Raw genomic sequence first — 26591 nt, forward strand, 5'->3', positions numbered from 1 at the left:
CTGAATTACCTAGACCACATTTACAAGGTTCTACTGCAATAAAGCATCCGCAAACCAATCTGAATGCTGCTGCTCAACCATTTCAGCAGCCTAGCTTTGCCTCCTTTGCTAGTGCTTTGCCTGGTAACATGCAGCTTAGCTCCAGTAGTCACCCAGTCAGACGCCCAGCTACCCAAAAGATAGTAACAACTGGTGCTTCCGAAACCAGTAAGATTAGAGTGGCGCCCCGCGCGCCAAAACTCAAGAAAGCTTTGTTCGTGAGCCGTTTAGATGGTGAACTGAGCTCCAAGGATTTACAGGAGGCGTTGATTGAAGAGGCCGGTATTCAGTCGGCTGTCTGTATTCGATTGCGAACCAAGAATCCAAATGCTAGACATTCATCTTTCTATGTTTCCTGCGATGATGAAACCGAATTTGTCAAATTACGTAACCCATTAGTCTGGCCTATGCATAGCATAATGACGGACTTTTATGGGGTGCCCCGGGACGAACATAAGCATGCTACAGAGCTGCAGCCCGACCCGTCTATCGAAAATGAAGATGGTGACCTTTCCAGTGACAATAATGTATGAGTTAAAACTTGCCTATCAAAATGTGCGCGGATTGCGAACTAAATCTAGTGAATTTTTAAAAAGTGTTATATCTAATGATCACAGTATTATCTGCATAACTGAATCTTGGCTTAACGATACACATTTTACTACTGATTATTTTCCAAATTGCTATACAGTTTTTCGCGCTGATCGTCCCGATCCGAACTATTTAAATGTTAGAGGGGGTGGTTCACTCATTGCTAATAAGCAATCCTTTGTCTATACCAGGAGGCGTGATTTGGAGTTAGCCGAAGAGTGCGTCTTTATAGAAATTAAACTTGCTAATAGTACCACATTAATACTTGGCTGTGGTTACTTCCGCCCATCAACATCGGATATACAATATAAGCAATACGCTACTCATTTAATTGAAAAACTTACGGACTTCGACGGTCATATTATACTTCTCGGAGATTTCAATCTCCCTGGTATAGACTGGGATAGTTTTGGCACTCAGGGATGCGCCTCTACTACTCGTCTTAAAGCGACGCAAATTTTTGATTTATGCTTTGACCTTAACTTGAACCAAATCAGCAGGCCCATGGGCGATGGCAATCTTCTTGATCTGTGCATGACTAACATTAATGGCTTATCGATCTTGCCACTCGAGGAGCCATTGGTGCCAATTGATGATTATCATCCGCCATTCATTGTTTCGTTTCTTGCAAATTTGAAAACGGTAGCTGCAATGCGTGACCCGGTTTATAATTTCGCCAAGGGAAACTATTACCATCTCTACACTATGGTGCGAGATTTCGACTGGTCGTTGGTTTTGGACTCGAACGATGTTAACTTCTGCGTTACTACCCTCACACAATGTCTGGCTAATGCCATGAACAAATCTATACCCCTGAAATATTCGCGATGCAATAAACGATTTCCACATTGGTATTCTTATGAGCTTCAACGCGCTATTAAAAGGAAAAAATATTATTATAAAAAGAAAAACCGCACCGGCGATTTGACTGACCTGGATAGTTATCGGTCCTGTCGGGCTCTTGTGAGTAGACTCATTGAGCGCGATAGGTCCAATCTGGCTAGCCAGGTTTGCCAGGACGCTTTGGCTCATCCCAAAAAATTTTGGAATTACGTAAACGGCAACATCAAGGAAGGGCATCCTACTATCTCCTTGAAAATTGATAAAAAACTAGTTACTGAGGCGGAAGAACTCGGGCGTACCTTTGCGGAACACTTTTCAAACATAGCAGTTGACCACTCATTGCCAGGATCCAAGTATCGTATGAACAGTAACGCCTCTGCTACTGCTACTGACTCTTACAATTATCAGCATATTTCTTCGTTGGATGTTTACAAGGCCATTATGAACCTGCCAAACAAGCTTTCCACTGGCATAGACAATATTCCCGCCTTTATTATAAAAGGATGCGGTGATTTGCTTTTGTCTCCCTTAGTTCATATTTTTAATTTATCGATTAGTACTAGAACATTCCCCGAGAAATGGAAAATAGCTGCAGTAGTTCCGATTTATAAAGGTGGGGCGTCGTGCGAAGTCAAAAACTATCGACCAATCTCGCTTCTATGTGTTTTGGCAAAGATTTTTGATCGTGTAATGCATCAGTACCTGCAACGTTGGTTTAGTGCCTTACCGAACAATTGTCAACACGGTTTTGTTCCAGGGCGTGGTGTTGACACCAACCATGTAACGTTCCTGGATTATGTGGCTCCGGCGGTGGAGGGTCAGGGCCAGGTCGATGTAGTCTACCTCGATCTTGCCAAGGCGTTCGACCGTGTATCACATCAATACCTTGGTGACAAACTGGAGGCGCTTGGTTTATCGGGTGACCTCTTGGCTTGGGTTATGCACTACTTGGCTGGTCGTACGAACGTCCTGAAATGTAATTCGAAACTTACTTCCAGCAGATACGCGGTCTCTTGCGGTGTTCCGCAAGGTTCATCGCTGGGGCCGCTACTATTTAACATTTATTTGTACGACTTACAATTTTCGGTCCGTCACTCTTGTCTACTTCAATTCGCTGACGATAACAAAATTTCAAAGCATATCAATTCTAAACTTGACAGCAATCTTTTGCAACAGGATCTAAATGCGATTGCTAAGTGGTGCTCCAATAATAACCTAGCGGTTAACCCTAACAAGTCAATTCACGTAACATTCACGAGGAGAGTTGGTCGTGAAATACTTACCTCATACCTCCTGTCGGACGTGGTTATTCCTCATCGCACAACCGTGAAAGACCTCGGTGTACAATTTGACCGAGGACTATATTTTAAAGATCACATTAGCAAGACCGTAGGTCTATGTCGGCGGACTTTATCCGTCAGTCTCAAAATTTGCAAGAAACTAAAATCTTTAAAGCATTTTCGAATTCTTTACCTCGCGTTGGTTCGTTCTCGCGCACTATATGGTTGTCTAGCGTGGGGGAGTTGTGCTAACTACCTACGTGCAAAAATAGAATGTGTCCAACGAAAATTCGTGGCATATTGTCACAAGGTATTCATTAGTACAGCTCCCTATGATTACCACACATTACTAGGTATCCTTGATCTTAAAACTATTGATTACTTGTGTCGGTTAAATGATGTAAAATTCATTTTTAAATTAGTTCGTAATAAGATAAACTTACCTACACTCTTGGAAAAATTACAGTTTTTAGTGCCGCGAACGCATCGCTATCATAAAACCTTTTGTGAAGCCACGCGTATACTGAATCCCTTACAACGAATGCAAAAAACTGTTAATAACTTTGATAAAGAACTGGACATTTTCTCATGTAAATACGCTGATTTAGTTTAGACTTAATATTTTTTTTTATTTTAATTACTAAAATTGTTTCCTATAAGATATAAATAACAGAGCGTTTTTTTACCACCTGTGAAGTTTATATTTAAATTTGTATTGTCTGTGATATTGTGTATGATCGCGTGTGTAATCTCGTGAGCCGCATAGCCCTAGTTCGTATTAAACCAAGGAGGAAAAAAAGTCTCTACCGGACGGTGTTGCAAATCGAAAGAGAGTATCCTCCTTCCTTACTTCCTGATTGATGGTACTTTCTAGTGGTTTTCACCCGTTTTTCATTTCCATGACGTTCATTTGAGGAGGATAAAATAAAATTGGTGTAAGATACCGTAAAACCAAAGTCTGACCTCAAAATATTTCGAAATGTTTTGCGATAATTTAGCTGAATACTGTAACGAAGATGAAGCCCGTTAAATTTTGCTAAAACATAGAGCTATTTGTTAAGGAAAAAAAATAAACTACAGAACTTTGCCCGCAGACTAAATCACTCACTCAGCCTCCATTGCTGGCCTGTAACATGACCTCACCATCTTAACCCATCTTTGTTTCACACACGTCAAATTATAGCTTTGTCAATGAGGAATCATAAGTTACTTAATTTTTAGACTATCTGAATTAAATCTGATTTAATATTTATAGTTAAGTAGAATTTAACTTAAATCTTTCACTGCATAGTGATGGGTCGTATAGGTGCGGTTAGGCATAGTGAGATACAACTTACATTAAATTGATTAAGTTAATAATATAAAAAGATGATGAATTACATTTGCTTGGTATTTTATAATGTCTTCCATTATGTCTTCCTTGATTTTTGTTAGAGTAAGACTGAGACATTTTTCTAAAATATTTGTCTTCAATTTCCCAAAAGTTAACAACATCAGAAGGTAACGCTTGACGGTAGAGTGAAATCCTTTGTCTGGTCGTTTCTACAATGACGTTAATTCAAATTTATGACAGATCATTACCCAAAACCGCTATAACCAACTTCACGAAAAAGCAATAACCAACATCAGACCATAATACGTCTACAGAGTTAAATTTTATATCTGGCTTATTTTTTTACATTTAGGTCTGCTTTTTATAACAGAAATGTATTTTAGCACCGGGATAATAGCAATAAAGTGAAAATTATCCATTAGTTGAAAAACAATTTAGATTTTTTTCAACAGACCATAACCACCCCTGTACTTACTATTGACTTATGTCCCGTCCGAGGCCGTTATATAATGTTCTACCGGGCACACTCAATCACGTTTAAACTGCATGCACTATAGAAGCCATTACTTGCGAAAACCAACAGCAGAATTTCCTTTGTAAAAACACGTATCAGGAATTAAAGAAGGAACTACGTGTTTTGGTCCTAATTTTGGAATTGGTCGTTGAAATCTCTTGACATTTTAATGAGATGTTCAAAGTCTATGTTCGACATGTAAGTTCTTGCAATGGTCAGTGAAATTTAATGAGTTTGATCAGGAAAATTTGATAAAGTTCGTCTGGAAAATTTAATACAGTTAGTCTGGGAAATTTGACACAGTTAGTCAGGAAAATGTGACACACTTAGTCAGGGAAATCTGTGGAATTTAGTCAGGGAATTTCATTCCAAAAACTATTTTACTGAGTAACATGATACTACATTACTACGTGTCGCTTGGCAAATTTTGGTTTCTAGTTGGCAAAATAAGGTCGGTTTTCCACCCTGTCCCAAAAAAACCTCGCTCCTTCAGAACGCCCCTACTAGAATACCAAATAATGAGCTTCAAAAAAACCGACTATTCTATAGCGGATAAAACAATTAGAAAGTGACTGTTTTTATCAGTCAATTGACCAAATTACTAGGTATTTCTGTCAATTTGAATTCGCTCTGATAGTGTCCGCTGGACCATGGCCTCATAGATCACGCGTCTCGGCAGACACATCCTGAAAATTCTGATGTGGCTATTGTTAAATATTAAATTCGTTCACCTAGTCGCGTGATCTAGGAGGCTATAGCTGGAATCAGACAATCAGTCTTTAGAACTTCTATGACAATGGTAATCCATTAAAGGTTTAAAGGCGGAATGGGTATTATCAACTTGTCGCTGTGAAGCTAACTATACTGAACTTCCCTGAAACACAACACTACACTATACCTATTAAAAACTATGGTATCATCATCGCTTCGCAGTTCATACACTGCAAAGCGAGTAGTGTTATCATGGATTTATATAAATACTACGTATTATGGATTTCCAACTCGTGCCTTCCACAGGCATTTCTCTCTGGCGCGCGTTGAGGAGAGAAAGCAGACAATTTGATTCCTCTTCCCCCTCTCGGCTCTTCAAATTGGGACGGAAGTTAGTTTTATTTTTCTCACTCCGCGTGCGCGAAATGCCAAATTGGTGGCCACTAAAATGCAAACGGTTTTCTACATACAGAATTTACGATTCAAATATGTTCCTTTCGTCGTCTTCGCAGTCTTGACTTTTTGTAGTACTCATCCATCCTAATTTTTACTATATTCGTGGATTGATTATTTGCCCATGTTTTCGTTATTACTTTAGTAATCTAGAATAGTTGTAACCGTCTAAAAGGGCAAACTTTCTTCAGTGACCGCTGTTGTGTCTGATGACACATTTTCCAGCTATATGATTCACCGTCACATTCATCGATACTGTATAAATAGCCTTACCTGTCCCGTCGTATATGCCTAAGTAAATATATTTGAAGGAAAGAGTCCCTTATACAAATTTATTTTTGGTTCTCGACTATAAAGTAATGAATTTTAATTAACCAATACTAATATTTTGCTTAAGTTAGTCTTAGGAAGGTAAGGTTATGCTGTTATGTTCTAGAACTTTCTTACGAAACTTCGTTTTGGAACTCGCACAAACCTTTCAAGTTATTTTGACCAAGTATTTCTTTTCTTCTATGTACTACGTTTGTGTACGCAAATAAAATTCCTGTTTAATAGTTCCTTTTTGTGACGTTCTTCAATATCTTGTGAAATTTCTTCATTTGTGTTCATAACTGTATCTTCATCCCTGGATGGAATGTCGTACTGCTTGTCGTACACCAAAAAGCTTAATTGACTCCGAGGAACATTTAACCAACTTAGAGCAGCGCTTACGCTCATATGACTTTCGGGAACGCTTATTTAACTGAGTTTGCACCTTTTTAAACGAGTTCCTTGAATTGGAGTAGCAGTTAATAAACGAGCTTTTTGAATTGTAGTAGCAGTTGGTAAAAGAGTTCCTTGAATTGGAGAAGCAGTTGAGAGACATGTTCCTTGACTACTACAAGCAGAATGTTCACGGTGAGAAATAGGATGTTGCCGATCGTTGCCTTCTAGAGTTATCACACTTTTATTTTGACGCCTCGGACCAGTAGATGTGACATCACGTGTATATGGTAGTTCACGACCTGCTCTACTTTTAGAAACCTCATTTGGACAACTATATTTCAAGTGGCCAAAATCATCACAAGAAAAACACCTTTTGCGAAACGTTGTAGATGATGAAATTTGGGAATTTTCATTTTCTCCATACTGGCTTTTGAAAATCTTTGATAGTTGAAGTTCAGTTAACGCTTGAGCTTTCGTCAGTGAAAATTTTGCGTTCTGAAATGATTGTTTGCTCCAAATCCAAACAAGGTAATTGTTCCCAACGAAAGAATTTATTCTTTAGATGTTATTAACACTTTATGTTTATGCAATGTTTTGTTTACGATTTGGAGATCCACTAGTGTTGTTCCAATGTAATTGGTCACATCTTCTACGGATTTGATTGATTCGTTTAAACGTTGGAATGGTGCTTCACTCGATGTTTCCCAAATGTTTTGTGGCAATCTAGAATAATATATAAGCCTTTTCTTTATGCTTTTTAAGATTTTATGGGGGTAAGGTGGGGTGTCCTACGTCTTACTAGAGGGGTTAGGAAGATGCAAGACAAACACCTACCTCTTTTCACTTATGATTCAACCTCGCTAACGCTAGACAAGATGTTAGAATGCAGTCAGTTGTGGAGAGTTAAGGCCTTTTAACGGGAACGAGGGGCTTATAAAATTTCTGAATCAAAAGTGACCGCGTTTTGATGGTATGTGTCAATTGAGAGTCAAAATAGATTCTAATCCAAATTTTAATATTCAACATAATATTCAATCTTGTTCATAAATTTTCACACACTTTTTAAGGGGTCAAAATAAAAAAATTAAAAATCAAAAGTTAAGATTTTAAAAAATGAATCAATCCGTCAACCATAATCTCAGTTCTTTAACCATAGTTTCAAGTCAGTTTATCAAAATAGTTTCAAGTTTTTAATTTCTTACGACAAGTTGCTCCTCTTCCATATTCTTCTCAAGGGTTAAGGGTTCTTTTTTCTTCTTCTCGATTTAAGGGTTTTAATTCAGGATCTTTTTTCTTTTCTCGCGATTTAAGGGTTTTACTTCAGGATCTTTTTTCAGGTTTCACGATTTAAGGGTTAATTATTATTTCTCTTTTAATATTTCGCGCACTCGCGCTCCTTCTCTTCCTCTTCTTAGGGGTTTTAAAACAATATCTCCGAGTTTCTTTTCCGAAAAATAACGATTCAAATTGACGAAAAATAAAGGTATCAAAATGAATAAAAAATCTCTCCGATTCTCTTCCAAAAATTAGGGATTCAAATTGATGAAAAATGAAGGTATCAAAATGAATAAAAAATATCTCCGATATAAAATAATACTCCGGACTTCTCAGGGTTTCTTAAGGGTGAGCCGACAGGGTTTCGTTAAGCAGTTCAGGAATCGACTGAGGGTGGGACAGGAGGGACTTCGTATATATAACTTCTAGTTTTTCGCAAGGATTTCTGGGACAATGACGTTTGTTGATTGACTTTGGTTTGGCGAATAGTGGACCATATTTATTACGTAGCCGGGCGGATTCATGTTATCAACGAATAGGCAAAACTTTTAAATCTGGGACCAAATACGGATTGGTCAGTTTAAGGGTTAAAAAAAAATGTTCTAGAAGTTTCTCGGGCCAGGTACCAGGATAATGACTCAAGGTCTTGTTGCTTGGGGTCTAAATCAGCGTGACATTTCTCTGGGTTCTTGGAAAAAGTTTTCGTTGCTAGGTATTTCATTTTGCACTGTGGATACTGTGGTATAGGATAGTTCTAGAAAGTTTTGTGTCAACATTGAGGGGCTAGTTCCTTTTCTTTTGTACGAATGAATTTCTTTTCAGTTTTTTAAAGGGATAGGTTGAAGTTTAAAGGGTTAGTAATATATTTATAATGTTAATTTAAGGTATTTCGTTTTTAATTTAATGATTAATTGTAAATTTAATTTGATTTTTGTGTTAAGATGGTTACACGATGACCCTTGGTGCGAGGGAGAATATACCCCAATGGTGGCCTGGCCCCTGTGTGTTTTCTGAAATTGTCTTTACGCGTGCTAAAATGATGACACGAAATACGTTGCCGGTGTACAAATAACGCCAACAATGTAGAAAGGGGTGGTGACGTTTCAAATGAAGACTGAGTTATGACCAAGTACGGAAATGGAAGTTCCAGTGCAACGTTTCCTTCATAGAGGCGACAATAGAAATGTACCATTTCGATATATGAAATTAAATGTATAAATTTGCGCAACACCCTGCTTTGGCATCTATTAAATATTTAAATTTTCCTTTCGAGATATGTCAAAGATAGCTTGCTCTCTTTTGACATCCTGTAGAATATTTATTATATTCAATACTCATCTTTCAACACGTACTCCCTGCAAAACAATTAATTTCATGATAAAATGTTTTCGGAAAATGTAATTGTTCTTGAAAAAGCGTAGATATGTAATTTTTTCAATTAATTTAGAGAGAATAGATCGACTAACTGTAAAATCAGTTGACTGAAATAAAAAAATTATTAAGGATTGAGTGGATAAAAATAACTAGAAAAAAATTGCAATATCTGAACTTCAGTCAATTGATAAACACATATCGTTTGTTTTTTCGGCCTTGGTCCAAACCAAGACTTTTTTTTAACTTTTATGACTTGGATAAAAATTTGTATTGCATGGCTTATTAGTAACCTATTTTGAACCGTTTCACGTGAATTATTTGTAATTGTGTACGTACTTTCCAGTAAAGAAAAAAAGCAAATGATGGTGCAGGAATAGGAAATACGAATGCTGAACCCTATGTGATGGCTTCTCTGTTCTTTACCACGAAAAGATTCGTTTGTTCGTAAAGTCCCCGAGCATTTAATTCAGGGAAAGAAGTTCTTCCAATGAGATACTTTCCTCTAGTAGTGTACTTGTTACAACCATAAAATCCTGTGTGACCCTTGGTTTGACAAATAAATGAGCGAGCTGGTGTGTCACAGATAAATGCGGAAATTTTTAAAGGTATTCGTGGACCACTATTATACAATTCAATCCCTTCATCAATTAATATTTTTGATTCTTCCACTAAAAATTTTAAAAAGGAATTGCAGTCCTTCGGCTTTTCGCAACCATGGTAGATACCGATAACAAATGGGCAACTGCCTTTAATAGATTTAAGCTTGCCCAAAATTGGCCAAAATTGACTAAGTGTACTATTTGCTATAGGAATCCCGTCAACATTTATAGAGACATCTGCAATATCTATTCTTATCTCGGGATAGCCACTGCATATCTTTATTATCCCATTTCGAAGACCAAAATGAAAATATTCCCCGGGGCTCACGGGCTCTACAGAAGTAAACCTTGGCGTGCTAAGCAGTGATCTGGAATCACTGGGCAAATCATGGTCATGGAACTCTTCCTTAAGAACTAATAGAAGTTTGTTCAATGTATTTTTCGTGACACGGCAATCTACAGCCCAATAAGCTAATTTCTGGCGAAAGCTAAGCTCATCATTCTTAACCTCCGCTAATTGTTTATTTCCTTCTCCTACATCATCTTCAGGAACCGTTCCTTCTCGCGTTTCGTCAGTTTCCAAGTGGAAAGAGCAAATTTCATTAGATTCGTTTTGAGTATCGTTCAGAACAGATTCTTTCGCTTGGTCTGTGTTTGTTACGATAATACGAAAAGAGTATGACACTGACTTTCTCCAGTTATTAAAACACTAGACTCTGAACTTGTAGATGTTTCATCATCAATTATTGCATCAGGTCTGTGAAGTCTTTGGTGAAAATTGGAGTATATAACTCTAGACCTTTGACGACTTGATAAAATGAACGACTTATTGTAGTTTTTTGGGCATTTTCTACAAAACAAAACCATCAACAGAATATGAGTAATCAGTTCTTCAAATTAAATTTAAATCGCAACCAGAAAGGGACGACTTGCACTAGCTAAAGCTAGAGATACGTACTTCCCCCTATTTACTATTGCTATGAGGAAACTCCTGCTTAAAACGGCACTCTTTCATCGGAATTTTGTCATATTTTTTACATGTTATTCGAATCTAATTTTTACATATATTATATTATCAAGTAAGAGCTTTCTTTTGAAACTAATTTCATAAATTTCTATCCATTAGTTTCGCTACAATTGTTATCGAAACAATCGAAGCGGGTAAACTCGAAATTCGGCTTTCTACACATAGTAATGACCAAGGCTTAGGACGTTCCAAGCCGCGAAAGCCGAATTTCGAATTTATCCGCTTCGAAAGTATCGATAACGATTGCAGTGAAACTAATGGTTGGAAAACTATGAAATTAGTTTCAAAAGAAATCTTTTACTTGATATTACAATATATGTACAATTTTGATTCGAAAAACATGTAATAAAATATAGCAAAATTCCGATAAAAGAGTAACGTTTTAAGCAGGAGTTTCCTCATAGTGATGAAGACGTTGTTACCGGAGGCGAGCGCCCCTACCCGCAAATTGCCGCACTAGCTACTCTTGTATTAGCATAGACGGCCGTCGGCCGTCCAAATCGTCCCTCTTATAGCGTTTTCCTTTGGGCCCTCGCGGAGAGCTCCCAAGGAGCAATAAAAATGGTAGTAGTAATTTCCAGCTTCGTTAAAGACTGTTTTTGAAGAATAGGATCTCCTAGTTTTATCCCTCCATGGGAGCGCTCCGCGAGGACCCAAAGGAAAACGCTATTACAGGCGACGGAGGAGATGATTCAAGTTGACCTTGGCTATAATAAAGCCGGTGCGCGCTAGAATTTTCTGATTAGTTTCTAGCAAGTTGCTACTTTTGACCACCTGGAGTCGCTCGTAGCTGGACTCATTGTCAAGGCAACTTTCAGGCTCTGAGCTGACGACGATTTAAGGGACCATTCATTAATATGCTATGGCGAGATGGTTTTAAGGGTCATGACTCATGTATATATATAATCTTAGATTATATTGGCGAAAAAATAATTTTTTTAACTATTTGGGATTATTTGACAATATAGAGAGTGGGAACAATGGTTATATTATAATAAAAAGAAAATGACTAGATTTAAAAATTTACGCGTAAACGAGTAATTTGATTAATTGGTTTTATTTCTAAATCTTGATAGCCAAGAATTTCCTGCTGGCTGTTTGCCAATAGAACCTAAACACCGTGCGAGACAAAAAACCACTCTCCATTACTGGAGTGTAGATAGAGTAGTGGCACTCCATGTTAAATACCCATAGAGCGTAATACAGTGAGTCAAAGGCAGGGAGGTGCCATCACTCTATTAGATGGAAAAACCCCTCCCTTCTTCCCAGGTTGGCTTTAGATCGGCCTTAATGGCAGGATGAGCGATTTTTAAGGTGGAAACGCGTAGTCCGGTGCCAAAAACATAATTTTTGTTTAAAGTATTCACTTTCGGTTGATAATAGTGTACTTAAGAAGGTGTTTCATAGATAAAAAATTGGTTGCATTCTCAATCTGTAGAGTTCGGCATTATCGAATAAATTATCCGCTTTATTTTATCTTTATCCGAAATCTAGAATTATCCACAGAAGTACCATGTTAAATCGCATTATAACCCCCAGTTTTGTTTGAAATAATTGGTTAATCACTAATTTTCGGATAACGGTTAGAAAATGCCGAGTTCTATCAATCAAACTTAGTTAAATCTTGTAAAAGTCGTTTTAGACGCCCCCTTATAATTGAATTTCAGGCCATGCGCCAACCCTGCACCAACAATCTTCACTTCTATTAGAGGGGGCTTTCATAAAGGGTCTCTATTTGAGGGAGTGGGCAGTCCTGTTTGCAAAAATTTCCCAAAAAATTCCATAATATAAATGAGAGACTGAAATGATGAAAGAAGTACAAAGCAATAATACTAGGCATATATTTTGACCTTCAGGCATTAAATTTCTTAGCTAGTTCGCAACTCCGAGCTTAACAAAACCGCGTTTGTTCCCAAGCTCTTCAATATTAACCACATCGTATGATGTATATCTACGATGGGGCTATTAGTTTCACAGGGGATTAGTCATATTAATTATTTTATATGCTCTTTCGAATAAAACCGAAAAATTATAAAATAAAACTGTTTGCAACGATAATATCAATTATTTGCTAATAGGCCACGACTGTTTTTCTAGAAAAGGTGACATCGTCCGTTTTAAACGTAAAAGCGCCGACGAAGTTTAGGATGGGTTAAAAGTTATGTTCCCCGATGAAAAAAAATTCTCAGGCATATTTATTCCGTTTTGGGAAAGGAATTGGTTAATTTCAAATTAAAGATGTTTTTTAAAAATCGAAATATTAATTTTGATTTAATGACCACCACGCGCCCTTTCTCGAAAGGTTTAATCGAACTATCAAAACTAGAATGTATAAATATTTCATTATAACACGTTTCGTTACATAGACCAAATTAAGCATATACATAGTTTACAGGCGTGGAGGATTCCTACCATTAACACAAGGAGACCAAGCGACTTAGAGTGTAAAATCTTCTGCTATTTTACACTCTAAGTTGCCAGGTCTCCTTGTGCAAATGGTATGAATCCTCCTAGCCTGTAAACTATGTATTCTAAACGCCAATAATTCGGCCTATCATTCCAGAATAAAATGGCGCCGAATGAAGTTAATCCGTCTAACGTTTTAAAAGTTTATAAAAATATTTACAAAATTAACGCTAAAACAAAGAGAGAAAAGAAAATAATTCCCGCGAATTTCAAAATTGGAGATTACGTTCGAGTTAGTAAACTTCTACACGGAAGTATTTAAAATTGTTAGCGTTTTAGATTCTCAAACTCCTCCTTTTTTATAAATTAAAAGATCTAGAAGGAAAGGATATTAAAGGGTTCTTTAACGGTCCCCAGTCCATTAAGTGCTCGGTACTTCACACGTTCAAGATAGAATCCGTTATTAAAAAGAGGAAACGTCGAGGGAAAATAAAATATTTCGTTAAATTTATGGGTCTGCCTAAAAGTCAAAACGCTTGGGCTCTAGCTGAAAATGTCGAAAAAATCGGAATTTTATTTAACGTTGCCTAGCAGTTAAGATTTCTGATTGTGAGGCGCTACAACAAGATTTTGTTTACCTGCAAAAATGGTGTGAATCTAATATTATCCCTATAAATGAAACCAAAACGAAAATTATAACTTATACCCGCAAAATAAATCCCCTAGTATATGACTATAAATTAAACGATAAAGTTTTAGACAGGGAACTGACTATTTCTGACCTTGGTGTGGTCTTTGATCATAAACTGTTATTTGTTGATCACGTAGGGCATGGTTTAACCCGAGAACGAAGAACTTTAGGTGGGATTTTAAACATAGCTCTCCAAATTCGATCACTGAAATGTTTTCTGAAGCTTTACGAAACTTTAGTCTGGCCCCTAATCCTTTATGGCTCCGTCAGCTTTGGAGGGACTTTCAAAACTAACATTGACAAACTGGAATCCGTCCAAAGAAAATTCATTTGGTATTATTCAACCTATTTCAAAAATAGGCAGTTTTATATTTACGAAAACACGCTAAAATCTTTAAATCTAGAAAGTATATCATGGGTTTTAAAGAAACTCAAAATTTTTTTCTTTGTAAACTGAATAACTATAAAATTACTTGTTCTATAATATTATATAAAGTGACCTTTAATATTCCTTATCGGAAAACGAGAAAGCCTAAAACATTTTAAACCAAATTATCATGTTACCGTATAAATAGGATCTTGAGTACGTACAATGATAACTTCCAGCATGTAAAGTTATTTAATTGTGTTTTGACCCTAAAGAACTTTGAAGAACAAAATCAGGATAATAGACAGCAGCATGATCGAACTATAATTTCTACTATAAAAAATTCGTAATGTAATAATTTCAATTTTACAATTAACATGTGACGCGTTCTTTTAAGAATTTAGATACTTCTCCCTACGAGAATAATATTTTTATTTCATTTTATATAAAACTATGTGCACCACGTAGCAGATACTTCTTGTATTGTTGAGGTGCACAATAAATATTATTATTATATTATAATTAACTCGTCTATAAATTATTTCCCGTCTAATAAAATTTCGTCTTATATTACCAAATTTCCAACTCCTCTTAATTTAAACGGAGAGTGGGAAGTGGCCTTGGTCGAAATAATTGGAGTCTACCCATTCAACCGAATACCATTTGTCCGAAAATTTCTAGCCAGTATTTTAAAATCTATCCCAATGGCGGTTTTCTATTAAAAGGGAATATTTTCCCATTCAATCGAATCCCATTGGAACGAATTCCCTTCAACCGAAAGTTCCAAGCTAGTATATTAGTTTATTTGATTTCGAAGTGGTTTGCGTCCCACCGTGGTCTAGTGGTAAAGCGTCGGATCGTCATGCAGAAAATCTTCGTTCAAATCTCCATCAGGAAGGTGCGTTTACTAAAATCGAATTATAAGTATAATTCTGAATAATCGATAATAATCGAATTTCATTTCCTTGCAGGTGCTGAATTTAGAAGGCGAATTTATAATTCAGCAATATTAAGGATTTCACAACGAGAAATACAGCATTGTTAGGTTGAGTTACAAATTTGATGTTGTAGCTGGGGTATTTTATTTTGGTTTTTTAGGTTAGGTAAGGTTAGGTTTGGTTAGTAATATTTTATAAATCATTTAACAATGTTACGCCTTTTCCAAAATATTGATGTTTAGCTTCATTGACTACTCCAATAATATGGCTTTTCCAAAACATTACTGTTATGTTAGCATAGGTTTCGTTAAGTTAGGTGAGTAATATTTTATGAATCATTTAACAATGTTACGCCTTTTCCAAAATATTGATGTTTAGCTTCATTGACTTCTCAAATAATATGCCTTTTCCAAAACATTACTGTTATGTTAGGTTTGGTCTGATTAGGAGGACGTCTCTTCCTCTTTGTAGCGGTTATACACTTCAAGTAAGTGTATCCCTTATGGAATGAAAAAATGAATAAATAAAACCATCAAATTCTACTCTATTTGAGTCTTTTTGGGTATGCAGTATTGGGTTAATTGGAATAGGAGAACTGGGAATTGGGTTAAATGAGGTTTGGGTAAATGGGAATTGGGTGTGAAATGGGGGTAGCCTTAATTAGTACCCAAAAAGTTATAAGTGCAACATGACCTTTAATTTTTCATATATTTACGTACAAAATATAAAAACATTAATTGGCTAAAACATTTTTATAAGAAGATAACTATAGAGGCTTTTTAGACCAAATTACTGCAATAATTTACCGCCAAATTCGGTTACATTTCTGTCGAATGGATTTCGGTTGAATGGGCCATGAGCAAATAATTTACACTCACAGTTTCTTTAATGGTCTGAAAGAAGATGACGAGGAAAGGCGAACGCAAAAAGGGAATATAGATTTAGGCAAGCCCCTGAAGAAAGCGTTGTAACGCATGATAATGAAATCGACGTCCAAAGGAGAGGAAAACAAGGCGAGAGACAGAGGCGAAGAAAAAGGAGGAAGGGAAGGAAGGAGGTTAAGTGGGAGGAGAGGAAACAAGATGCGCCCGGCTGGGTCAGGTTTTACTTTTGCACGGCAACAGTCGAATTACTATTATTACTATCAAAAAATGGCCCAGGGATGGACTCATAATAGTAGTTACATCGTACCGAATTTAAAAGGCGTATCGAAAATTTACATGAATAGCCGTAACTATGCTAAAACGATTACCCGTAATTCTAACGTCAATTTATTTACTTCTATTATTATTCTAATTCTGCAACACAAAAATAGAAGTTAGTGAGAAGCCCCTCGTTTCGAATTCTTTAACAGCGCAATCATTCAATAAATTTACTTAAGTTATAATTTTCAAACTTTTTCCTTATTATCTTAAGATGAATTTCGTCCCGAAACACCTTTAATCAAAATAAAACGTAAAAAAATTATTTTCTCGTGTGGAATCGAACTTGCGACCCATGGTCTAGCCGTGCAAAACTCAATATCTCTAACCGATATACCACGCGCCCAGTATTCAAGCCTCTCCAACATTATTAATACACGCCTTAGCGCGCTCCCCCGAGAATTTTTTTGGTACCTTTTATTTCGCCAAAATCTCATTTTAAAAACAGGAATGTTAAAACAGAACATTAATTTTTATTACTTAAGTAAAAAAACTGATTCAGATTATTTTAAAACATTTTAAAACTAGTAATAATATAGTGCCACATTAAAACAATAATATTCCTATTTTTAAAATGAGAACAAATTTATTCCTATTTTAAAATATGACTCTATTTTATTCCTATTTTTAATATACGACTCTATTTTATTCCCATTTTTAATATAGCACTATTTTATTCCTATTTTCAAAATATTACTCCATTTTATTCCTATTTTTAAAATGTGGCAATATTTTATTTATATTTTTAAAACGTGGCCTTATTTTATTTATGTTTTTAAAATGTTGCTGCACAATTTTATTATATAAAAAAGGACTTGGTTTGCCCAAGCCTGAAAAACAAAACGATAAGAGTTTTTTCCAGTTGACTGAAGCTCGGATATTTTATTTTTCTATATAATTTTAAAGACAATCCGTAATTTATTACTCTTTAGAATTTAATTCAATCTCCTGATTTTACTGGTAATGGATTTATTTCCTATAAATTAATTGAAATAAAATATTACTTATCTCAGATTTTTCATGATAAAATTTTACGAAAATGGAATTGTTGTTGAAAAATCTGAGATAAGTAATTTTTTATTTCAATTAATTTATAGGAAATAAATCCATTACCAGTAAAATCAGAAGATTGAATTAAATTCTAAAGAGTAGTAAAATACGGATTGTCTTTAAAATTATATAGAAAAATAAAATATCCGAGCTTCAGTCAACTGGAAAAAACTCTTATCGTTTTGTTTTTTAGGCTTGGGCAAACCAAGTCCTTTTTTATATAATATCTGTTCCTTCAGTCTGCATTTGTATTAATCTATTATAAAACAATTTTTTGCCTGAAATGCGAAATTTTTCACTTCTAGGACGAGGTTAAATATGGCTCTACACTTCTACTAATTCTTATAAGATACGGCTCACAATTCATTTTAGAACCCGAGCTTTATAGTCAACTTCAAAACCAACATCCTGCCACGATTTTTAAACTATCAAATCCGTATCTTTTACAGCCCACTCTACGATTACAATTATCCATGACATTGCGTTCACTGCCCTATTACGTTTTCAGTGAGTGGCACCGTGGCCAGTTATTTTAATTAAAATACCTAGGCCACAGGTCCAGTTTTAAAAAAATCCTTATTTCCCACACTGATCCATCCATCCTTATGCCTTACTGAAGGCTACAGTGAAATATCCATGAAGCGTAAGCTTCTATTATAAATCCATGGCCTAAGTAAGGCAACTTAAGCCTTGGTCGAAACTAACATCTAAAATATAAATTAAAAAGGTATCTAAAGTATAGAATTTCAACCGAGACACATAATTAAACGAAAAATAGACCCGCCAGAGAAATTTTTAATAAATATTGTGTTATATTTATTGAAAAATATCAAGTTAAAGTTTCAAGGCGGTCAAATGGCAAATTAGCGTCGTCTACTGTAGAGTAATGAACAATTAGCGTCGTCTGCTGTAGAATAATCTTTTGAGGTACTTACATTTTTAATTAAATTAACATACTTAGACTTAATTAATTTTGATGAAACTTGAAAAAGGCACACCTTGAATAGTTACTTGTTAATTTGAAAGTATTCCGAAACGTAACTTCGCTTTAGTTTTTAAATGATTCGATGTGCAGGAGCACCAAAAACCCCATGTAATTCCTATGGGAAAATCGGCGAAAATCTGTGAATTTTCATTTAACATTACGGGAGGGTGTGGGATCTTATCTAGAAGGGCCTACCGGCCCTCTAGAATGTCACAGTGGTGGAGGTTGTTACAGACGCACATTCGGGCATTTCAGGAGAGCTAAGTTAGTTCTAGTCTTCTAGACTAACCACTGTTGTGCCAATTTTTCCTTTACAAAAATTTCATCTTTTTTCAGGAAAAGAGGAGTCATGTTTCCCTGGAGTTAAAAACTCTTGGGATACTTGGAACGAGGGAAAAATTATTCTCATGAGATTAAATGATGTTTGCAATATTTTTCAGAATTTATATTGGCAGTTGGAATGTTATTGGAACTTCCAATAGATTGCACATAAAAGCAAAGAGCACCGGGCTTTGGGCCATTGCGCTCCTCTTTTTGTGGTGCTCAAAGAATTGCGAGGGCCAGGTGTTCTCCATGAAGGCAATTTAACAATTTTAAAAGATCGAGAAACATAATGCATTATAAAAAAACGCAGAATTTGTGGTTGACTTAACTCCACGTGCTGAACGAGCATGAGTACCATATGGAAATTGGAAAGTTCAACCACTGCGATCACGAGCCCCTAACCGAGGAACAGAGAGAGAAGCATCCGTGGCCGGAAACCAACTCTCCCATGTTCATCAGATTAAGGAGTGAAGTTTTAAGGAAGTACCTTCTGAAAAACATGGGTTACTTCACAAACTTTAGGTATGTATCAGAACCTCGACATTACCATCATTCAGTAGTCCACAAATTTTTTTAACAGGCAACAGGCTTTCTCGAGAGCTTCCACAGTTTAGTGTTAATGTATGCACCAAAAAGAATCGCTTTCGGGTGAGGTTTTTTTTGAAATTAATGAGCTACACACTAATATGTGGCACAGTTACTGGGGCTACCAAATTAGGGTCAAGTTGGCCGCCATCGACCACAACCATCACTGTGACAGGCAGAGGGCATATACGAAAGATGGAAAACCAAAGTAAATATCTTTATTATTGTTATGTTCGTGGCAAAATAACATATCTCAGAGAGAAGGTATAAATTCGCCAGATTTCCAGCTTTATCTCCAGTCCAAACTTAGGTCCCGAGTTAATCCCCGTCTCTAAGTTACAACCAGCATCTCATTGGTTTTTGAAAACTCACGTCAGAAGACGACGCGAGTGGCGAAAATTACAGTCATATTTTCTGACTGAGGAGAGGCGAAATAGCCCGGCGCCTCCTTTTACGTCCCCCCTTGTATTTTAAAAGGGGGACTGGGACTATGGCGCGCGAATACAAAGGCATCTTATACCTTCTCTATGAGATACTGATATATCTTCTTGGTTCTATACTCTTGCAAGCACTAGTTTCATTTTAAACAAAACTAAGTATTCTGGTTTACAGGGATACGCGTGCCTATAGCAAACGTACCAAGGCGTGGTATATCGTGCCCATTTACGAGAAATAAAAATATTTATATATTCAAGAGCTAATGCTCTCCATTTTTGAGGAGAGGAAGAATTTCAAGGTAAAAACTGTCGTTTTTATATTCGGCAATGTAAGTGACGCGGTGTTATGCTTTGTAGGGTACTTTGAAACAAAAAGTAGAGCTGGAGGAAGGTCATCCATTGAGGATTTCCTTAACACGTGGAATGGTGCCAGGTCCTTCAAAGGAGGAATTACGGGAAAAGCATGTCTCCCGCTTTTAAGCAAATAAACCTTGTTCGGGCTGGGTTGTCACATAGCTTGATGTCAGAAACACCAGAACATGTATGTACTACAGGCCTTTGATATATATATTTTGTTCAAAGGTAGTATTTATATCACCCCTTTTCTTTAATTCTACATGTTTTGATACTATGGTTTTTTTTTTAAATTGCTATGAGGGTTGTCAACTGGATCTATTTTTTTCTACTTTCGCTGGCATGACCTATGTGCCCAATGGGATAAACTACAAACTGTTCAGAATGCCTCTTGCTAACTTCAAAAGTCGATGTTTCAGAAAGATAAGTGTCTCTAAAAATTATTTCCCTGTCTCTAGAAAAGTCGCTTCTCCTTGTTCAAGAATCTGCCATCAAATGTGCCTATACGCTTTACCCTAATGGTTGACTCTAGTACTTTTCATTGAAAAAGCACGAAGTTTTTCTTCGTGGTGGGGGCGGATTGGTATTTGTGTTGTTGGACACATTCCATGCTCGCGTATCGTAGGGTGATGACGTCTCTTTTCGGGGAATTCCTGGAGATCTCCACTGACCCTGGCTGCCGTCAGGGAGGGTTCTTTCCTCTCTTCTTTGGTGCCAGCTGGTGGATGAACTGCTGCATCGGCTCGGGGAGAAAAGCTGTCACTGCTTTGGCTATGCGGATGACATCGCAGTGATCACCGTCAATCCCAACAAAACTGTCCTTACACTGTTTACCCGGAAAAGAACTAACAACCACTTCAACGATATTACTTTCTTTGGACATGTCCTGAAGAAGTCCACCCAGGGCAATCACCTTGGCGCTCTTGTCTGGTGGTCAAGAGCTCGCCTTAAAACAACCCAAGATGATCTATTCAAACTTCAAAGGTTGGAGTGCATCGGAATCACAGGGTCCATGATAACACCTCCATAGCTTCTCTAGAAATGTTCCTCAATATGTTTCATCGTCATGGCAGCCTGTTAGGCTCAACAAATATGGCTGGTGGAAGCCCAAGTATTGAGACTTTAGTGACACCAAGCTCTTCAGTGAGTACACCAGTCTTCAACCATCTCTTAAAATGTGCTCGGATGAGACTGTCGTGACATATCACTTTAACAAGTGCTTGAGCGTGCACTTTCCAACTGGGGTGGGGGGGGGGTGCGTAGAACGTTTGGTTCACGGACGGTTCAAAGATAGACTCTGGAGCTGGTGCCGGGCTCTACTGTTTGATCAAAAGGTATAGTTTTTTATGATATGAGAGCCTTAGCAAGTTTGCGAGCGTCTTCCAGGCGGAAATCATGGCCATGTGGGGATTTCTGCATCAAGAAAAATTATTGCGGTAGGACGATTCAGATTTATTCTGATGATCAGGCTGCTCTCAATGCGCTAAACCAGTGCCTTGTCGACTTGCTGGGTTCTTTCACTGTAAGCCAAACAAGGTTTAATTGCTGTGTGTGCCTGGGCAACGAGAGGGCTGACAGTATTCTAAAGGGGGGGGGCTGAGGCGAAGTTCTTTGGACCTGAGCCTGCATATCCCATCTCACATTGCATCATTCGTCTGCACCTCAACTGCAGCTCTGTCTCGACGTTGATGGGCAGAGAAAAAACAAGGAGTTTGTCCCAGGCCCATCCAATTCTATTGCAAAGGAACTGCTTGCCCTCACCAAAAAAAAAATCAGGCTGGTGACCAGTTTCTTCATTGGACACTTGTCGGCTCAACAGGCACCTGCATTTTATGGGCATCGTTGACGACCCGTTCTGCAGGATCTGCAGGGAGTCAGAAGGAACCTATCCTATATCATCTGTAGTTGCGATTACCTCGCGGCTCTGAGGTTGGAGCAATTTGATATCCATTCAACACAGTGCTCTCGCGGCTAATCGGATTCTCCGCTTCATTGAGGCGACAGGACTGGCTGCAGTCAAACCAGCTCGGGGTGCACAATAGTCCTTTGGTATCGGTGCTTGACGTGGCAACGCGTCACCTCTTTCAACATTAACTGTTTAATTTTTTCCCCGTGACCCTTTTTCCAGAACCCATTTTTTCAACATTACCCATGGGTACGTGTGTTTACGGTCTATCTCTATGAAGGGTGAACGAAAAACAAGTATGTTAAGCAACTGGTTATGAAAAGATCGTCAGTCGGCTTCACACTCATACAGGTAAAGAAAGAAACTGGTATAGTAGCAGAGCAGAATTCACTTTCCTTTGCAGGCGACTGTTGATACTAAATTCAGGACTTACACAGTAGCTTCTCCAGTGCCAATTAAATACTGAAATGTGGCCAATTTCAGTTGAAAAAGTTGGCCAAATAATACAATATTTAAACTTCTAATGATACTTATTGGGAGTAGATTAGTTGCAATGGGGCTGTTTTCGAAATCCAATAGAAATCGGGAACCCCTTGATTAGAAGCATAAATTGGTGGATTTATTTTTGGGCAAATGAAATTGTGAAATTAGTTACTCTAAGGGTTTGTTTACACTTTCTATGATTGTATTCTGCGACGTACACCTTATAGCGTCGTGATGACGGTGCATCGCACCTTATAGCGTCGTGGTGACGGTGCATCGCACCTTATAGCGTCGTGGTGACGGTGCATCGCACCTTATAGCGTCGTGGTGACGGTGCATCGCACCTTATAGCGTCGTGGTGACGGTGCATCGCACCTTGTAACGTCGTGGCCACAGTATGGCGCAAGTATTTATTGGGCAGTAATTTTATTTCTCGAGTTTATGTGGCACACTACATAAATTTCAGTAGCATGCGAGCTAGTGCGTGCTTTGAAGGTTGCTGTATAAACTTGACACAGTAGAATAGACTAGTGGTGGTAGAGAGGGGTGAAGACGGTGTATGCTTCTCTCTAGGCGCGCTCTTGTAAGAGGAAATGCTGCTCATGCAGAGTAGGGGGATAACACTGAGCTTAGAGGTAGAAGAGTATAAGGTTTGCATACGTGGTACTGCCATTACACTATTGCAGTGGTTCTCAAACTTATTTCGTCCATCGCCCCCCAAATTTTTTAGACTTAAATTAGAAAAATTAAAATGCATATTTAATCACATTGAGAAGCTGTTTTATGGACAATTTTACATTAGGATTGAAACCTTATTTAATGTGACGGGTGAATCTGATGCCCTTTGATAATCTTGTTAATATCAGGCCCGAAATTACTTAAAAACAGCCGTAAGTCGCCACGTTCCGTGATATGCAGTTGATTTCTCTTTTTGGTAAGTAAGGTTGTTACAGCGCTAAATCCACGTTCACACAAATACGACGATGGAAATGCTATCAAAAATCGCTGAACAATCGACCATAATCCGTGGTACAACTGCGGGATTGGCTTTTGCAGCCAATATTCTTGGTAGCCATACTTAAATCTAACTTTTAGTTCTTCGTTTGTTGTCAGTTCTATAAGTTGTTCTTCTAACAGGGATGAATCGGCTGTATTGACATTTGAAAAAGGATCCAACACCCAGTCTGGTATGACCATGTATAAAATGTCCTGGAATTGTTCCTTGAAATCATCGTGGAGATTCTCCGAGTCTTGACTGTAAACAAGCAAGTCGTCATTGCTGGTCAATACTGCTGATAAATTGGAAAAGTTATTAAATTCGCGTCTGCAGATATTTCTCTTGTACAGTAATAGTTTAGCTACGAAAGCTGCAACGACATTTTTGGTTTTTATCATGTTTAAGTTGTCGCCTTGCAGCTGGAGATTCACTTCATTAAACAATTTAAATAAGTCTGTCAAGTACGCAACATCATTCTTTGATTTCCTGAGGTGGACCCGCAATTTTGTGTCTTTGTTCTCCATGAACTCTATGACAGAGTCATACAGATCGTAAAATCGAGTAAGACAATAACCTTTTGATGGCCAGCGCACTTCTGTGTGAAGCAGCAAGCGTTTGGAATCTTCATCATTAGCAAGGCAAAGCTGACTAAATAATCTGTCATTTAGTGAGTTGCTCCTGATTTTATTTACCGCTCTGATGACATATTGCAATGATGTATTCAGGCGTTCACTCAGATTTTTCGCTACCAAATGCTGGCGATGAATGACGCAATGTACAGCAAGAACGTCTGGGACTTTCTTTTTTAAGTACGCTATGAAGCCTTTGTGACGCCCAACCATAGCCGGAGCGCCATCCGTAGCAGCTGACACAATATTTGTCAAAGGAATCTCCTTTTCTTCACAAAATTTTTCCAGTGTATTAAATATGGTTTCTCCTTTTGTATCTGTTTCTAAATTTCGCGCAAATAATAGTTCTTGACATATTTTCTCATCTTTGATAAACCTGACGTATGACAACAACAAATCTTCATTAGTTGGTAAGGTAGACTCATCCAACTGAATTGAAAATTGGCAGGTCTGCAGGTGCGTACACAACGATTCCTGAATATTTTCAGCCATCTCATCTATTCGTCTTTGCACAGAACTATTGCTCAAAGGAGTAGAGCTAGGGCAGCTCATCAAAATGAACCATTCGTGGAAAGGGAAATATTAAACAATCCTCCGGCACGAGGAAGGGGGCCTGTGGGTAGAGCTAGTGCAGCTCATCAAAATGAACCATTCGTGGAAAGGGAAATATTAAACAATCCTCCGGCACGAGGAAGGGGGCCTGTGGGTAGAGCTAGGGCAGCTCATCAAAATGAACCATTCGTGGAAAGGGAAATATTAAACAATCCTCCGGCACGAGGAAGGCGGCCTGTGGGTTAAGCTAGGGCAGCTCGTCAAAATGAACCATTCGTGGAAAGGGAAATATTAAACAATCCTCCAGCACGAGGAAGGTGGCCTGTGGGTAGAGCTAGGGCAGCTCATCAAAATAAACCATTCGTGGAAAGGGAAATATTAAACAATCCTCCGGCACGAGGAAGGCGGCCTGTGGGTAGAGCTAGAGCAGCTCATCAAAATGAACCATTCGTGGAAAGGGAAATATTAAACAATCCTCCGGCACGAGGAAGGCGGCCTGTGGGTAGAGCTAGGGCAGCTCATCAAAATGAACCATTCGTGGAAAGGGAAGTATTAAACAATCCTCCGGCACGAGGAAGGCGGCCTGTGGGTAGAGCTAGGGCAGCTCGTCAAAATGAACCATTCGTGGAAAGGGAAGAATTGAACAATCCTCCAGCACGAGGAAGGCGGCCTGTGAGTAGAGCTAGGGCAGCTCATCAAAATGAACCATTCGTGGAAAGGGAAGTATTAAACAATCCTCCGGCACGAGGAAGGCGGCCTGTGGGTAGAGCTAGGGCAGCTTGTCAAAATGAACCATTCGTGGAAAGGGAAGTATTGAACAATCCTCCAGCACGAGGAAGGCGGCCTGTGAGTAGAGCTAGGGCAGATCATCAAAATGAACCATTCGTGGAAAGGGTAATATTAAACAATCCTCCGGCACGAGGAAGGGGGCCTGTGGGTAGAGCTAGTGCAGCTCATCAAAATGAACCATTCGTGGAAAGGGAAATATTAAACAATCCTCCGGCACGAGGAAGGCGGCCTGTGGGTAAAGCTAGGGCAGCTCGTCAAAATGAACCATTCGTGGAAAGGGAAATATTAAACAATCCTCCAGCACGAGGAAGGCGGCCTGTGGGTAAAGCTAGGGCAGCTCGTCAAAATGAACCATTCGTGGAAAGGGAAATATTAAACAATCCTCCAGCACGAGGAAGGCGGCCTGTGGGTAGAGCTAGGGCAGCTCATCAAAATGAACCATTCGTGGAAAGGGAAATATTAAACAATCCTCCGGCACGAGGAAGGCGGCCTGTGGGTAGAGCTAGGGCAGCACATCAAAATGAACCATTCGTGGAAAGGGATGAATTGAACAATCCTCCAGCACGAGGAAGGCGGCCTGTGAGTAGAGCTAGGGCAGCTCATCAAAATGAACCATTCGTGGAAAGGGAAGTATTAAACAATCCTCCGGCACGAGGAAGGCGGCCTGTGGGTAGAGCTAGGGCAGCTTGTCAAAATGAACCATTCGTGGAAAGGGAAGTATTGAACAATCCTCCAGCACGAGGAAGGCGGCCTGTGAGTAGAGCTAGGGCAGCTCATCAAAATGAACCATTCGTGGAAAGGGAAATATTAAACAATCCTCCGGCACGAGGAAGGGGGCCTGTGGGTAGAGCTAGGGCAGCTCATCAAAATGAACCATTCGTGGAAAGGGAAATATTAAACAATCCTCCGGCACGAGGAAGGCGGCCTGTGGGTTAAGCTAGGGCAGCTCGTCAAAATGAACCATTCGTGGAAAGGGAAATATTAAACAATCCTCCAGCACGAGGAAGGTGGCCTGTGGGTAGAGCTAGGGCAGCTCATCAAAATGAACCATTCGTGGAAAGGGAAATATTAAACAATCCTCCGGCACGAGGAAGGCGGCCTGTGGGTAGAGCTAGAGCAGCTCATCAAAATGAACCATTCGTGGAAAGGGAA

Source organism: Phalangium opilio, unplaced genomic scaffold (assembly GCF_054372755.1).
Source record: "Phalangium opilio isolate 3A_F unplaced genomic scaffold, DU_Popi_V2 ptg000095l_1, whole genome shotgun sequence".
Lineage (NCBI taxonomy): Eukaryota > Metazoa > Arthropoda > Arachnida > Opiliones > Phalangiidae > Phalangium > Phalangium opilio.